This window comes from Saccopteryx leptura, chromosome 3, assembly GCF_036850995.1.
Source record: "Saccopteryx leptura isolate mSacLep1 chromosome 3, mSacLep1_pri_phased_curated, whole genome shotgun sequence".
Taxonomy (NCBI): domain Eukaryota; kingdom Metazoa; phylum Chordata; class Mammalia; order Chiroptera; family Emballonuridae; genus Saccopteryx; species Saccopteryx leptura.
Genome location: NC_089505.1, coordinates 195577642 through 195593937, shown reverse-complemented (window position 1 = coordinate 195593937; position 16296 = coordinate 195577642). Strand labels below are relative to the sequence as shown.

Sequence of the window (16296 nt, the reverse complement as noted above, 5' to 3'; positions counted from 1 at the left end):
TACTTAATAGATTTTCTTTCTGATTGGCCTCTCCTAGCCAAGTATCCATATCACTAGTAAGTGCTTTCCAGAGCAAACTAACATCTAAGTATCTCTTTACTAAGTGTCTCTTAACCCATTCTAAGAGATAACACTATTTTCCTTTGTCATTCTGGTGGTCTTTCTGTTCTCAGTGAATGACTGCATGCAGTTAATCAAACATTTCTTAATTAAGTTTTGGGCAGTGAACATTGTTTTGTACACACACACATAATCAATTATCTGTCCCTGCCCACAGGGATGTGTTATTTGTGTTATCTCTTAAGTAAAGTGTGTAAGAAATTGTTTGCTTCCTCTTGTGAAACTCCCATTGGACTATCTATCTCTTTAAAGTGATGGAGAAACCAAGCGTTTTGGCCAGTAGACATCTACTCTACGCAGGACAGAATATAATCTCATGCAGGTACTTCACTTTAAACATCATCTTAATTCTGACCTCTGTGTATCTCTAGACTGCCTGCTTGCCTTCTCCACTTAAATATATAATTGCCATCTCAAAGTTATGTTTAAAACCAAACTTCTGAGCCCCTACCCAAACCGGGCCTCTGACAAACTTTCCATTTTAAGTAAAAGGCAACCCCTATCTTCCTCTTGCTCAGGTGTAAAACGTTACTTTTCTCACTGATTCCTCTTTTACCCGCATGCCTCACATCAGTTCATTAGTTCTAACTTCAAAATATGTCCTGAAGAAGACTGCTTCTTAACATCTCTGTCCCCAGACATGCACTGACCTCATATCTTTGCACCTGCCAGCCCTTCCACCTGCAGTCTTCTCCCACATAGCTGATGGAGAGGTTTGAAGCATTTGTTGATTATTTTCCCTTTCGAAAAGCATGCTTGAAGGAAGGAATGAATTTAATTTGATTCTAATATGGAGTTTGTATGTAAGAATAAATTTTTAAAAGAGTGTATCTGTTTCCGGTCTTCTTAGATATTGTGCCCCATAAGCTGTAGGGGAATTTAGTTAACCCAGGTTTTGTAAGAATTTGTTGCTGTCACTTCCACACAGCTAAGTGTTTATTTCATACCTATCTGCAACCAGCAATAAAAGAAAAAAACTGTGCCTGGAATATAATAATAATTATGCTAAGTATATTTCTATCTACGTAGAGGAGATTTGCTTCTTAACAGCTTTTTATTTCTATATGGATTTTTTCTGTCTTGCCCTTTCTGAGCCCTCTTCTCATATCATAGTGCTGTTCTTTCTAGAACTCATTGCCCTTGTTCTGTTGTGTTTGTAAGGGAGATAAATGTTTTCTTTGGGCAAAAAAAGAATATTTTGTCCAACATAAACGCAAGCTTTGTATGAGAAGGGCCCTCCCCAGTAGAGAATTTTTTTATTATTTATAGACTTTTCATTTTACTTGCCAAGTCCTATTTACTTGAGTGACTAAGAAAACCCTACAGTTTATTTATAAAAGTACTGTACATTGATTACTCCAAGGAGAAACATAAACTTTTAAATCAGACAAAAAGAGAATAAAACACATCTACAGAACTTTAAATTAACAGCTTGAGAGCATCATATGGACTCATAGCATAATGCAGTTCAAGTCCAAGACTAGCAATTGTCTAGAAAATCCCCGAAGTATTGTAAGCAGCTCCAACGAGTATTGTAATTAGTAGCAGGAAAACATTCCAAATCAAGCACAAGTTCTGTTGGAACCTGTGTATGTGAGTTTTCTAAGCATATTAATAAATAATATCTAAAATATTATGTAATTAGAAATATAATCTCTGCTTACGATGGTATCTTTCAGTTTTAACAAATATTTATTCAGCGATTCTGAGTTTTTTCAAAAGTTTTAAATACAAATAATTTAAAAATTCCAGACACATTTTAAATTAATATATTTTTGAGCATCTTCATGTATTAGATAGTGATGTAGGTGCAGGAGATGTGGGATTGAGCTATGGTTGACCTAGATGAGTTGACTGTGTGAATACTAGTTGTTAGCCTCCTGGGGCTCTTAGCCTAGATGGATCTTAGGGAGAGATGTATGGGAGTTTGGCCCTCACTGACAGCTGAGATCAGAAAGGAGGACTGCTAGCATATTCCTAGCTGATACCTGGGTATCAGTCTGCGACTACAGAATTGGAGGATGTTGGGAAAGGATGAGAGCACTTTTATGTGAGCCCTCAAGTGCAGCTTGTGGGGGATTTTGGTCTGCTGCGGTTTGCTGTCCCTTGTCATTTGTCTAAGTCAGGGGTCCCCAAACTTTTTACACAGGGGGCCAGTTCACTGTCCCTCAGACCATTGGAGGGTCACCACATACACTGCTCCTCTCACTGACCACCCATGAAAGAGGTGCCCCTTCCAGAAGTGCAGTGGGGGCCAGATAAATGGCCTCAGGGGGCCGCATGCAGCCCGCGGCTGTAGTTTGGGGATGCCTGGTCTAAGTGATTCATTTGAAAATTTGTGCTCCTTTGAAAATATAGTAATTGTGAAGAGGGTCACCCTGATTATGTATATTGTCCTTCCACAAACGTGAAAAAATCTAGACCAAAATTAATTAATTAAAAAAACAACAAAAAAACAAAAACAAAACCAGGGACTCATTGGCAGCCTCCAGTTCTCTGGAACAGGGTTGATGTAATGCAATTTCCTGTTTTAATTGCGAAGACTTGATGAGTTCAGGGTCATTCTCAACCTTACTGTGGTTGATGTCTTTCCTAATTGAAGTTTCCTGACTTATCAACACTGTTTTTTAAATTTGTTTTATTAGACTTGAGAAACACTGGTTTATTTATTTTTTAATTGTGAAATATATCATAGATACAAAAGTGTATGAAACGTGTATGTGCATTTAAAGACTAATAATAGACATGAGTACCCACTTAACCCCCCATCCAGCTGAGGAAACAGATTACTTGTACTTTAGAAGAGTGGATGAAAGGGGGTATGGCCATCACAATAGGCTCACTTTTCTGATTTTTGTGTTCATTATTTCTCAGCTTAAAAAAAAATGATGTTTAGTTATATTCCCAAACAATATATTGTTTAGTCTTACCTGTTTGGGGGGAACTTTATATAAATGGGATCGAACTGAATATATTATTCAGAGACCTTTTTTCAACATTATGGTTTTGAGAGTCACCCGCATTGATGTGTATAACTGTAGTTCATGTTCTCACACTGCTGTAAAGTATTGCATTGTGTGTATCACCATGGTTTGTTTTTCTATTCTCTGAGTTTATTTCTTTTCTGGTATTTGGAAAATAATATGGACCCCAAATTCAGCAAGTTAGCTTGCTATTTAAAAGCTTCAAGGATTGATTCCTTTCTAGCCCAGTCCCCTGAGTACGGGTTGGGAATTTCCAGGTGACTTGTTTTCATTAGTGGGAATACAGGATGTGCTTATTTCTGGAGACCACCTAGCGAATGAACTTGCTTTGACTTCTTCAGAGATTGTTACTCTTGTTCTCCTAGGTCTGGAATCAAAGCCCTGTTCCTGCAGGATCTTGTGGGTGAACCTTCCCTGTGATCATCTAACTCCTTTCAGGTAGATTGGGGCCAGCTAGAAACCTGAGTACTTCACCTAGAACCAGGCTAGCCTTTAGAGCACAGGAAGACACGAAGAGTTTTTCATCTTCCTGCATAGGCTTTCCAGGGGCATTTTCCTCCCTTCCTCTCCCTTCCTCGCCCAGTTTCTCATCAGTTTTTGGACGTACAATAGTTACTGTACTGTTACATTGTGCCTCCTACTGCAGGAGTCTGTTAATGGGCATTCCCAAAGTTTAGTTTTAAAATACCTCTGCAAAAATGACCAAAGCTTTAATAAAACCTCAGCTGGTTACATTTATTTTCAAATTTGGAAAATTTTCTAGTTAAGATTGTGTTAAGAGGTTAGTGGTGTCATTATTGTCCTGTGATGCTTTTGAAGGTTGGTTTCTGAGTATGTTATTCCTCTTTCATAACATGAAGAGTGTGTTTCCTGTATTAGCTGTTTATTGAAAACTGAGATTTGTTCAGCTATCCTTAGACTGATGTTAATGGTTGCCATGTAGGAAAGATGACTCTGCAGTAAAGGCTAAATCCTTTATTTTATTTTTTATTTTTATTTTTTGCTGCAGGGCTCCTCAGAGCCTTTGCTATACTGTCTGTCAGGCTTTGTGAACATTTAAATGAAGAGCTAGTAGAGGCAGGAGTATTACAGTATGCCTGGCAGTGATCATTTCCTCCTAGTGCTCTGGGAAAGACATCATTAACATATTTTCCATTGTTTATGCTAGTCCTATCTATCTGGATCTCAGGATTGCAGTGGGATTTTCTAGTACTTTAAGATATGTCTCTTCATCTTGAGAGAGGGTGTGAACCTTTAACTTTAGACTGTTTGGGCCAAGGAGAGAAATATGTGTGTGTGTGTGTGTGTGTGTGTGTGGTGAAGAAGTCGTTTCATAAATTGATGAGAATAAAGTGTCAACTTTTAAAATGTGTATTCATTGCCCTTGGAATTATATTCCACAAAAGTAGGAGAGTAACAAAAGGGCCCAAACCAAAATTATATTTTTGACTATCTCCAGGAAGAGAAATATTCTGTTCATAAAAACACTAATGAAAATGATTGTTCTTCCCATTGTCTGTTTTTCTCTCTCTCCTTCCCACCTTCCTTTCCTCCCTCCCCCTCTCTCTCTCTCAATGCCAGGGACACTGATGTATCTTTTTTTTTTTTTGAAGACATGTTTTAGGATAGGTACCCAGCTTGCTGATTTGAGTGTACAGTATTAGATAGATCTCATTTTGTGCCTTGTTGGGAGTATGTTTTCTTCTGTTGGTTACTGTTCTGTGTTGTTCTCTTGGCCTTGAATATGTGGAAGGGACTGAGACTGAAATAAAGACTACATCTAATTAGACCTTTTCTACCAATGTACCAAAACAAAAACCAGAGAAGCTCAATTCTGAACAATTGAAAATTGTCTAGAATCTTTATCCAAAGTAATTTCCTTCCAACAAAAGTTGTATTTTTTTAACTCTACCTGCTGCTTACATTCCCCTAACCATAAGTGTTTTTTTTTTCTTTTTTTCTGTATTTTTCTGAAGCTGGAAACGGGGAGAGACAGACAGACTCCCGCATGCGCCTGACCCGGGATCCACCCGGCATGCCCACCAGGGGCAGACGCTCTGCCCACCAGGGGGCGATGCTCTGCCCCTCCGGGGCGTCGCTCTGCTGCGACAAGAGCCACTCTAGCACCTGGGGCAGAGGCCAAGGAGCCATCCCCAGCGCCTGGGCCATCTTTGCTCCAATGGAGCCTTGGCTGCGGGAGGGGAAGAGAGAGACAGAGAGGAAGGGGGGGGGTGTGGAGAAGCAAATGGGCGCTTCTCCTATGTGCCCTGGCCGGGAATCGACTCGGGTCCCCCGCACGCCAGGCCGACACTCTACTGCTGAGCCAACCGGCCAGGGCTACCATAAGTATTTTAATATATGTTTACTTTCCAGGTAAGTGGAGCTTATTCCTTCAAACACCAGTCCTTAACCATTATGCCCTATTTTCCTTTCTTCTTAAGCTCTGAGAGGCCAGAGGCTGCTGGGCATGATCATGATCCATTAGTTTCTGCGCAGTGAGAGGAGCTTGGTTTGTTCTAAGTACTGGGCTGTCAGGAGATCCCGCCCTGTCTCCCTTCATGGCTGGTTATGTGTACTGGCTGTCTTCTCTGTGATGTCCTGGGAAACTAGATAGCAGAGCAGGTCAAACTGGAGTGAAGAAAGCAGCCACAGAGTGAATGCATCAGGCACGGAGAAGGGGCTGATGAATGTCTATTTCTGGTGCCCACAGGTTTTTTTCTGGGTACAGGAGGGTTGTGGTCCCTAGAAAAGGAGTCATCACTATAATTATTTCATGTAAAACCTAGATGAGCCCTTTGGAAGTTTAAAATCTACTAATCTACTAGTTTGTTTTCCAAAACTCAATGGGAATCCACCTTGGTTTGGACATCAGTATAACTTTTGAAATTCTCTAATAGCCCTGTCTCAGGGACATTAAGTATATATATACTTTACTTGAACAAGACTGGCCATGTATTGATAATTGTTGAAGAAGGCTTCATTGTGTTATGTTGTTATATGATGGGACATGATATCATGTTATATGACGTTATATTATGCTATTCCCTCTCCATTGGTGTGCGTTTGAAATTTTCCCTAATCGGGCATTTGTAAAAATACAGCACTGCATCTATATTTGATTGGTCTTCAGAGAAATCTGGAAAAGTAGAGTTTATGGTGAGGAGAACATAACCACTGTCTCAGATGTTACTAGTAACCTGGTAATATGAGCACAGGACCTCTTATATTTGTTTATTCCTTTAACAGATATCACTAGGGAACAAAATTTTCATTGTATCCACAAAAACACTTGTTCTTACCTAATTCGAGTGTGCTGATCTCAAATCTGACATTGGTTTTTCTCTGTAAGCTACCTTTTTTTGCAATTCAAGATTTTAGGTTTTCATCTTATTGTAAAATTTTCAACATTTAGTTTAACATAATGAAGTAGAATGTCTTCTTGGGCATCATCTTTGTGAAAATATAATAATTTATATAATGCAGTAAATACACTAATACACTAAAAGATATTGCATCAGAATTTATCTACAATTTCGAAATAGAACATATTAAAACACTTATTTTAATCATAACATTTGCATAAAACTTATTTCGATTCTATTCAGGCAAAAATTTGCGTTTGTAGCTCTTGTGTTTTGTAGTTGTTGAGGATAATCTCGTTTGATGCTCCAGCAGTAGTCTGCTCATCACTAACAGCTCCAAGATTTTTTTCTTTTATTTCCTTTTTTTTTTTTTTTTTTGTATTTTCTGAAGTTGGAAACTGGGAGGCAGACAGACTCCCACATGCACCCAGCCGGGATCCACCCGGCTCACCCACAAAGGGGTGATGCTCTGCCCATCTGGGGCATCACTCTGTTGCAACCAGAGCCATTCTAGCACCTGAGGCAGAGGCCACAGAGCCATCCCCAGCGCCCGGGCCAACTTTGCTCCAGTGGAGCCTTGGCTGCGGGAGGGGAAGAGAGAGACAGAGAGGAGGGAGAGGGGGAGGGGTGGAGAAGCAGATGGGCGCTTCTCCTGTGTGCCCTGGCCGGGAATCGAACCCGGGACTCCTGCACGCCAGGCCGATGCTCTACCACAGAGCCAACCGGCCAGGACAGCTCCAAGATTTTTGGAAAACTTATCAAGGTGACTGTTCAGGAAGTGACTCTTAATGCTCATGTTACATCCAATGTCACGGAAAGCCAACAGCATCCTTTGAACCAGAAGTTCATAGTTTTCTGTTTTGTTGCCAAGGAAGTTCTTTGTAACTGCCACAAAAGACTGCCATGCTGCTTTCTCCTCCTTATTCATCTTCCTGCAAATTCTTCATCACGTATTAGGGTTTGAATTTGAGGTCCATCAAATATAACTGCTTTTATCTTCTTGAAAGACAAAGCAGGAAAAGCAGAAATAATATGTTGAAAGCATTCACTTTTTTTATTTAAAGCCTGAACAGACTGCTTCATTAAGCCAAGTTTGAGGTGAAGCGGGGGAAAAATGATCCTGTCTCAATTAACTACAGGTTCATTCACAATATTTTGCATCCCTACTTCCAGAGCTTCATGTTTCAGTCACTCTTTCTGTGTCCAGTGTTTCTCCCGAGCTCAGCTGTCCCACAAACACAGAAAGCAAGGATACTTCGTGAAACTTCTCTGTTGTCCTAGCAGGAAATTTACCATTTTAAGATCCACACAAATGATCCAGTTATGCTCCTCATACTTCATAAAGTCGAGGACAATTTTTATATCATTATAATCTCGCAGATGAGTTGAATAACCAATTGGAACCGCTGCATAAACATCACTGTTGTGTAGGAGAACACATTTCAGACTCCGTTTAGAGCTGTCAAGAAATAGCCGCCATTCTTTTGGACTGTAAGTGGTAACACCTAGCTGGCTGAGAAGACTACTGATATCATGACAGTAAACAAAGTGTTGGTCTTAAGAAAAAAAGTCCACAAAAATTTGTTCACGCTTCCTGAAATGGGATACTTTGGTGAAGTACATTCTTTTCTTGAAGCCTGAAGGCTAATAACTCAGCTGCTTTCTTTGATAGGCCCAAATCTCTTACTAAGTCATTCAATTCGGGTTGGCTAAACTGCTGAGGGGTTAAGGACTGCTTGGCATCAGAAGAAGACCCTTCAGATTCTACAACCATTTCCTCATTTATCTTATCAAAATACACTTGATCACCATGTTCACTTTCTTCGTCCTTAGAAGAAATAAAACCATTGAAGACTGGAACCGGGAGTGTCTCAGAGTGTGGAATAGGTCGTATTGCTGAAGACATATTAGGATATGCGATCATATGCTGTTTTTTCTTGCCGATGCCCTTTGTATGGATCAGACAGAAATAACAGTCACTGCTGTGGTCTTTAGGTTCACGCCAAGCCATGGGATACCAAAAGGTATTCCTTTGTGTTTTCCTTTTGTCCAGTCACAAAGCATTTCCTCATAATTATGACACACAATATGAGGAGCCCAATTCTTGTCTTGATCGCCAAGGGGAACTTGAAAATAGGCAATATATGCACGTGTCACAAATGATGAAATATTGCGCCTTTGACATTGAAGTGTGTAAGAGCCACATATATAACAGAAGCTGTCAGCACTATTCTTATATTTATGCCTATTCAAAGAAGCCATGATTCAATCTTAAAACAAAATAAGAGGGTGTTTTTATCAGATAATAACTTTTTACATTTAAAAACTACTACAATTATGTAAAAGTGATGTTTGTAAAACATTAATTGCCTTGTGGTTATGTTCAATCCAAGAGTTGTTGCCCTTTAACTCCAGTTTAAAAACCAATGCATGCCATTAACTGTAACAAAAAGAAATTAAAATTGCATAAAAACTAGAGCATGCACCTAAAAATGAATTTCAGATTTGGAATCAGCGATGCAGAAGTATATAGAAACAGTTCTAAAACCTCATGCTACAGGAAATGAAAAAAGACTTGTTCTCTAGTGTTCATTTTATAAAAAAATTTTAAAGTCAAACATTTTATTTATTTAGTTAGTTGTGTTTTTTTTGTATTTTTCTGAAGTGAGAAGTAGGGAGGCAGAGAGACTCCTGCATGCACCTGGCTGGGATCCACTCGGCATACCCACTAGGGGGTGATGCTCAGCCCCTCTGGGGCATTGTTTTGTTGCAACCAGAGCCATTCTAGTGCCTGAGGCAGAGGCCATGGAGCCATCCTCAGTGCTCCCACCAACTTTGCTCCAATGGAGCCTTGGCTGTGGGAGGGGAGTGAGAGATAGAGAGAAAGAACAAGGGGAAGGATAGAGAAGCAGATGGTCGCTTCTCCTATTACCCTGGCCAGGAATCGAACCCGGGACTTCTACATGCCAGGCCGATGCTCTACCACTGAGCCAACCGGCCAGGGCCTTATTATTTATTTTAATTTATTCTCTTTAGAGAGAAGAGAGAGAAGGAGGTGAGAGGAGCAGGAAGCATCAACTCCCATTTGTGTCCTGACCAGGCAAGCCCAGGGTTTTGAACCGATGATCTCAGTGTTCTAGGTCATCACTTTATCCACTGTGCTACCACAGGTCAGGCTGCTTATTAATTTTATGCCTGACAGTTTCTAGGCACTGGGAGCACAACTGGGAACAAGATAGACAAAGTTGCTATTTCCGTGGCTCTTGCACCTATTAGGTTCAGGGGAGAAGATTTGTAGATAAATAAGTAAAAAAATAAAGAAGTGGTTTGAAATGCTGAAAGGTGCTGAGAGCAGAGTACAGTGAGGTAGGTGAGTGTGTAGGTGGTGTTGCAGCAGCAGCACTGAGGACAGAGCTGAGGAAGGCGGCCCTGACCAGAGAAGCCCAGGAAGGGCATTCCAGGCAGTGGAGCTTCTGCAGGGACCCTGGAATGCAAGTCCTTTCTGCTCTGAGGAGGGAGGCTGTCACCTGGAGGAAGGTGGTCCCAGAAAGCATGCAGGCCAGCCAGTTCACCTGACACTGCCCCACTGATTAATTCAGTAAACAAGCCAATAAACTCGTTCTTATTAAAAGGACTTTTAAATTAGTGGTTAACCCAAGCATGGCCAACATATGGCCCGCGGGCTGGATCCGGCCCGTGTAATGAGTTTATGCAGCCCGCGATTAAATTTTTAATATTCTCCACTACTTTAAAATCTCAGCTACTCATAAGTGGAAACATCTTTGATTATTGGAAATCAAGATATTTAAGAAGATAGTGATAAGTGGAAAAGAATTCCGCGTGTGACTAACCTAGGGTTAACTTCCAATAATTGGTCGAATGGATTCGTGATACTTCTTTATTTTTAAAAAAAATTCCATTATATAGATTTACAACTTTTGTACTCGTCTGTACTCAATATGAACTGTTTGACGTTTAGCGGCGATGTGAAACCCACATTCTTTTAGGTGGAGTTTGCCAGTGCGCACCCAAAGTCAAACAATTCGTTATTTTTGTGGTCAGGTGTGCTGAATCAAGTGGCATTGTAGCATAGACAATAGCTGCAGTTGATAACTGAAAACGTGTCCAGGCTGTTTGTAAAACAAAATAATTATTTTATTTCCGATATAACCCCTTCAAGCTCATTCTATTAATTAAATATTGTTTCGATTGATTGCAATACAGTTTGTGTATTTTTATGGTATGCAATTATATATATTTTTTGTAATTATATTTTTATTAAATAATATTGTATATTAAAAATGTTTTCCACTCACATTTATTCATAAACGAATTACATAATAAAATTTTGTTTACTTAAATGAATCATTTTTGTATTTAACATTTTTTAATTTTAATATTTCGTCCAGCCCATAAAAAAAGTTTTCTTTCTAATCTGGCCTGGGGGCAAAACTGTTGGCCACGCCTGGGTTAACCACACCAAAACAATAATCACTTTTATGCAATAGTAAAATAAATGAATTATTTACATATAAATAGGCTATCCTTCATGAATGTCATAAATGGCCTTTGGAGACATCTACATTCTTTCAGTATGGAGTTCTGAGATCATTTTTTTTTTTTATTCATTTTAGAGAGGAGAGGGAGGGAGAGAGAGAGAGAGAGAGAGAGAGAGAGAAGAGAGAGAGAGAGGAGCTGGAAGCATCAACTCCCATATGTGCCTTGACCAGGCAAGCCCAGGGTTTCGAACCAACGACCTCAGTGTTTCCAGGTCGACGCTTTATCCACTGCGCCACCACAGGTCAGGCTGAGACCATTTTTTATGCATGTGTTTGTACCTTGGTAAACATTTATTCCCTCTTGCATATCAAGCTCTATGCAGACCAGCAGGAAAGAATCAAGGCAGGTGTGACTCAGCCTCTGCCGGGGAGGCACTCAGGGAGGGGAACATGGGTGTCTGTGACCAGGCCAGATGTGTACATGTACCAGACCTGGGCTTGGTGGAGGGAGCCAAGCAAACATGGCATAGCTCTGGTGTGGCAGTGGGCACGACAGGTAATAAGCCACAACACTGACAAAGTGTGATTGATCGGTGTGATGCAGAAAAGTAAATAACGGGACCTGGGATGGAGAGGAGAGGTCAGGGAAGGTCTCTCTGAGGAGGTGAATCATGGCAAGTGTGAGAAAGAATGAGGAGCGAGGGAAGGCATTCCTGGCAGAGAGCAGTGTGAGTGATTGCTCTGAGGCAAGAGTGAGTTTTATGCTTTTCACTGCATGATTTCTTTCTTTTTTTTATTTTTAAAATTTATTGATTGATTTTAAAGAGAGAGGAAAGAAGGGGGGAGAGAGAGAAACATCAATTTGTTGTCCCACTTATTTATGCGTTCATTGGTTGATTTCTGTATGTACCCTGACCCAGGATCAAACCTGAAACCTTGGTGTATAGGGCAATGCTCTAACCAACTGACCTACCTGGTCAGGGCTGGGAATGAGTTTTATGAATTCACAGTTGGTAGAAAGGAAGAGATGCAGTATGGGAAAGGTAACCATAGGCCATGTCCAGTGCAGGAAGTCCTCGGGTTATGAATGAGATAGGTTGTATAGGTTGAAAATGTTTAAGTATTTATATGCATAGAAAGGTAAAAGTAAATACTATGTTAAGACAAACATCTGTCTAAGTTGCATTTAATAAGTAAATGTACCTGTTCCAACTTACATACAAATTCAGCTTAAGAGCAAACCTACAGAACCTGTCTCACTTGTAACCCGAGGACTGCTTGTATATGACATTAAAGAATTTGGTATTTATTCCAAGTGAAATAGGGAGTCTTTGCATGATGCTAAACGAGGAGACTGATAGGAAATTTATTTTCAAAAGATCATTCTGGTTGCAATGTTAGGTGTGGATTTAAAGGAATATACTAAAAATACTTTGAACTCTGTCTTAATCCTACCTTCATTCTTTAATTAATCTTGTGGACAGTTTACCCATCTGAGAAATGGAGCTAATGAAGTCCACCTCACATGTGGTGACAACTGAGGTGTCAAGAACCATGTGTAATAGACAGAATATGCTCAATAACATTGGTTCCTTCCTTCCTGTAGAGTAGAATACAGGGGTAGTCAACCTTTTTATACCTACCGCCCACTTTTGTATCTCTGTTAGTAGTAAAATTTTCTAACTGCCCACCAGTTCCACAGTAATGGTGATTTATAAAGTAGGGAAGTAACTTTATAAAATTTATAAAGCAGAGTTACAGCAAGTTAAAGCATATAATAATAATTACTTACCAAGTACTTTATGTTGGATTTTTGCTAAATTTGACAGAATAAATCTTTATAAAACAACTTACTATAGTTAAATCTATCTTTTTATTTATACTTTGGTTGCTCCGCTACCACCCACCATGAAAGCTGGAACGCCCACTAGTGGGCGGTAGGGGCCAGGTTGACTACCACTGGTAGAATACATGAGTAAAGTTGCTAAAGAGAGAACCAAGTTGCTAAGTCAGTGCTACTATTGCTCTTTTATTGATAATTCTGTTATATAAATGCTTCTCAATTTATGATGGGGTTATGTCACAATAAGCCCACTATAAGTTGGAAATATGATAAGTCAAAAATGTAATTAATACACCTAACCTTACCAAACATTATAGTTTAAATTTAGCCTAGCCTACTTAAATGGGATCCGAACACTTACATTAACATATATTTGGGCAGTTACCTTGAGTTTCATATTAAGAGTCACTGCCTTCTTCTTCTTCTTGTCATCAGGACCAGGAGACATAGGTGGGCGTGTTGTACAATAGATGTGGAAACACAAAACATCATGTCCAGAAAACACTGGCACCATAGCGCATTGTAGAGTGTGGGTTTACCCTCATAATTGAGTGGCTGACTGGGAGCTCTGCTCACTGCTGCCACCCAACACCACAAGAGAGTATTACACCACGTGCTATTAGCCCGGGAAAAATCACAGTTCAAAGTTCAGAGAATGGTTTCTACTGAATGTGTGCTGCTTTCTCATCATCATATAGGAAGACAATAAATCTTAAGTTGAACCATTGTAAGTTGGGAGCTATGACGCTTGGATTCTACTTTATACTAAATGAGCGATTTTCAACCAGTGTGCTACAAAAAATTTTAAAGTGTGCAGTACCTGACAATTTAGTCAGGGGCACTGACCTCTTTTCCCTGAGATTGTCGAGTAAATAAAATGACAACAGCCAACACAACAATAGCTGTCCGGCATGAATGAGTCAAAAGTATGTCCATTTTTGGAGTCAAATTTGCAAAATATGTAATATTTTTTGGTGTGCCACAGAATTTTAGTAATTAGTTTATGTGTGCCATAAGATGAAAAAGGATGAAAATTGCTAGACTAAAGACATTTCTTTACCTGTCAGTTAACTTGGACTTTCCTGTTGTTTTGAATCTCTAAATGTCTTCCATAAATCATGAATTTCCTATACAATTTTAAGGAGAATACTTAATTCTCAAGAATTCCATGATAATGGTGTTCATTGGGTCCATGCTGTAAGTTTGGACAGTGGGGAAAACATTTGTTTTTTTTTTTTTTAACCATGTAAATAGTTCATGCAAAGAAAATGCCGTCACTTGGTTTGGGGGTAATAAACCTGACCCAGACACGGCAGCTGTCCTCGGAGTTTGCTGTGAGTGCAGCCTTGGTTGAGCAATTCTGAGCCTTCATACATCAGTCTCACCATGCCTGCAGTCAGTTCTGTTCTGGATGGTGTTAGGCATTGTAGGGAGACATCATGTGGTGTAATTAGATAGGGATTTTTGGTTGGTTTGTTTGTTTGCTTAGGTAAAACTTTTTTTAAAAACCTCAAAACTGGTTTTTAAGAGCTGTCTTAGGTTCACAGCAAACTTGAATAGAAAGGAGGGCTTTCACAGGTACCCCTGCCTGCTTGCATGGTTCCCCATCAGCTACGTCCTGCACTCGAGCTGTGCTTTTTTTGCAGCTGAACCTACACTGACACATCATTGTCACTTAAAGTCCATAGGTTACATTAGGGTTCGCTCTCAGTGCTGTAAATTCTGTGGTTGTGGACAAGTGTATAATGACATTTCTCCATCATTATGTCGCACGGAGTACTTTCACTGCTCCAGCAACCCTCCTGCTCTTATTTGTTCCCTGCCCCCCATCAGCACCCCTGGGAATCACGGGCTATTATTATTATTTTCTTTATTTTCACCATTGTTTTCTCTCTACCAGAATATCATACAGTTGAAATCATGCAGCATGTAGCCTTTTCAGTTCAGCTTCTTTCAGTAGTGGTATGCATTGATCTTTTTTTTTTTCTTTTTTTTCTGAAGCTGGATACGGGGAGAGACAGTCAGACAGACTCCCACATGCGCCCGACCGGGATCCACCCGGCACGCCCACCAGGGGGCGACGCTCTGCCCACCAGAGGGCGATGCTCTGCCCCTCCAGGGCATCGCTCTGTTGCGACCAGAGCCACTCCAGCGCCTGGGGCAGAGGCCAAGGAGCCATCCCCAGCGCCCGGGCCATCTTTGCTCCAGTGGAGCCTCGGCTGCGGGAAGGGAAGAGAGAGACAGAGAGGAAGGAGAGGGGGAGGGGTGGAGAAGCAGATGGGCGCTTCTCCTGTGTGCCCTGGCCGGGAATCGAACCCGGGACTTCTGCACACCAGGCCGATGCTCTACCACTGAGCCAATCGGCCAGGGCCATCATTGATCTTTATTAACCAGTTGATTGCATAGAAATGTAAATTTCCTCTGAAACTTCTTAGTGTCTTGTGAAAAGCAATAGGAAAACTTTCAGAAGGACCATTCCTTTTTAATTCCCAATCCATCAAAGACGGGTACTTTTGTAAATGTTGGGGGAGAGCAGCATGGTGGTATTTTATGGTTACAGCAAGGCTAGAGCAGTTGTACCTTGGAGAGATTCTTATCTCCTCCCAGGCCAATAACAGACAGTATGGACTGCCACCACCCCGCAGACTACACTGTGAGGAGCATGGGGTCTGGTGGTGACCACTGTATAGGGAAAAAAAACTGTTTCTCTGCTCTGCTCTCAGCACTTTGGCCCATCTGTGCAGGGCTTTTCCCACACAGACCAGTTGTCCAGTTCTCTGCAGCACCCACTGGATATCCTACCATTCAGTTTCTTTCTGACGCTAATTACCTGGAGTCAGCATGAGATCCCACAAGCTAAGGGCTCAGTCCCCCTGGACTGCCCCCCACTCCCACTTCAGATGCCAGTCACAAATCCCAGGTTTTCTTCTGACCTACTGGCTATAAATGAAATGGTTTACCCTGAGTCGCTCCTCAGGTTTTGATAACTTGTTACCATGGCTCACAGAACTCAGGAAAACAATTTACCTGCTCAATTATCAGTTTATTCTAAAAACACACACCTCAGGGACAGCCAGATGAAAGAGATGTATATGGCAAGGCTTCTGTGCCCTCTGGGCGCTCTACCCTCCCCGCACCTCCACCTGGTCAGCAACCCAGAAGCTCTCTGAACCCATCTGTAAGGATTTTTATGAAGACTTTACTATGTAGGTATGATTGATTAAGTCACTGGCTATTGGTGATTGGTTCATCAACCTCAAGCCCCTCTGCCCTTCTCCAAGGTTGGGTTATTTAGATTCTGGACTCAGCCTGAATGGCATTCAGCTATTTTATTATTATTGTTGTTAAAAAATACATTTAGCCAACAAATTTTTTATTAGAAGCATATTTACAATTACTAGTGTCATAGTGGAGATGAACCTGAGATTAGGAGAGGTTGGAACTTGCTGATTTAACAGGAGTTCATTTAATTATTTGTAAGCCACTCA

The 16296-nt window shown here is 40.7% G+C and overlaps 1 protein-coding gene across 1 annotated transcript in view; it reads left to right on the top strand.

Annotated features, from left to right (window-relative positions):
• The window catches only part of KIF13A (kinesin family member 13A), a 274258-nt gene that overhangs the window by 97545 nt on the left and 160417 nt on the right, over positions 1-16296 (top strand).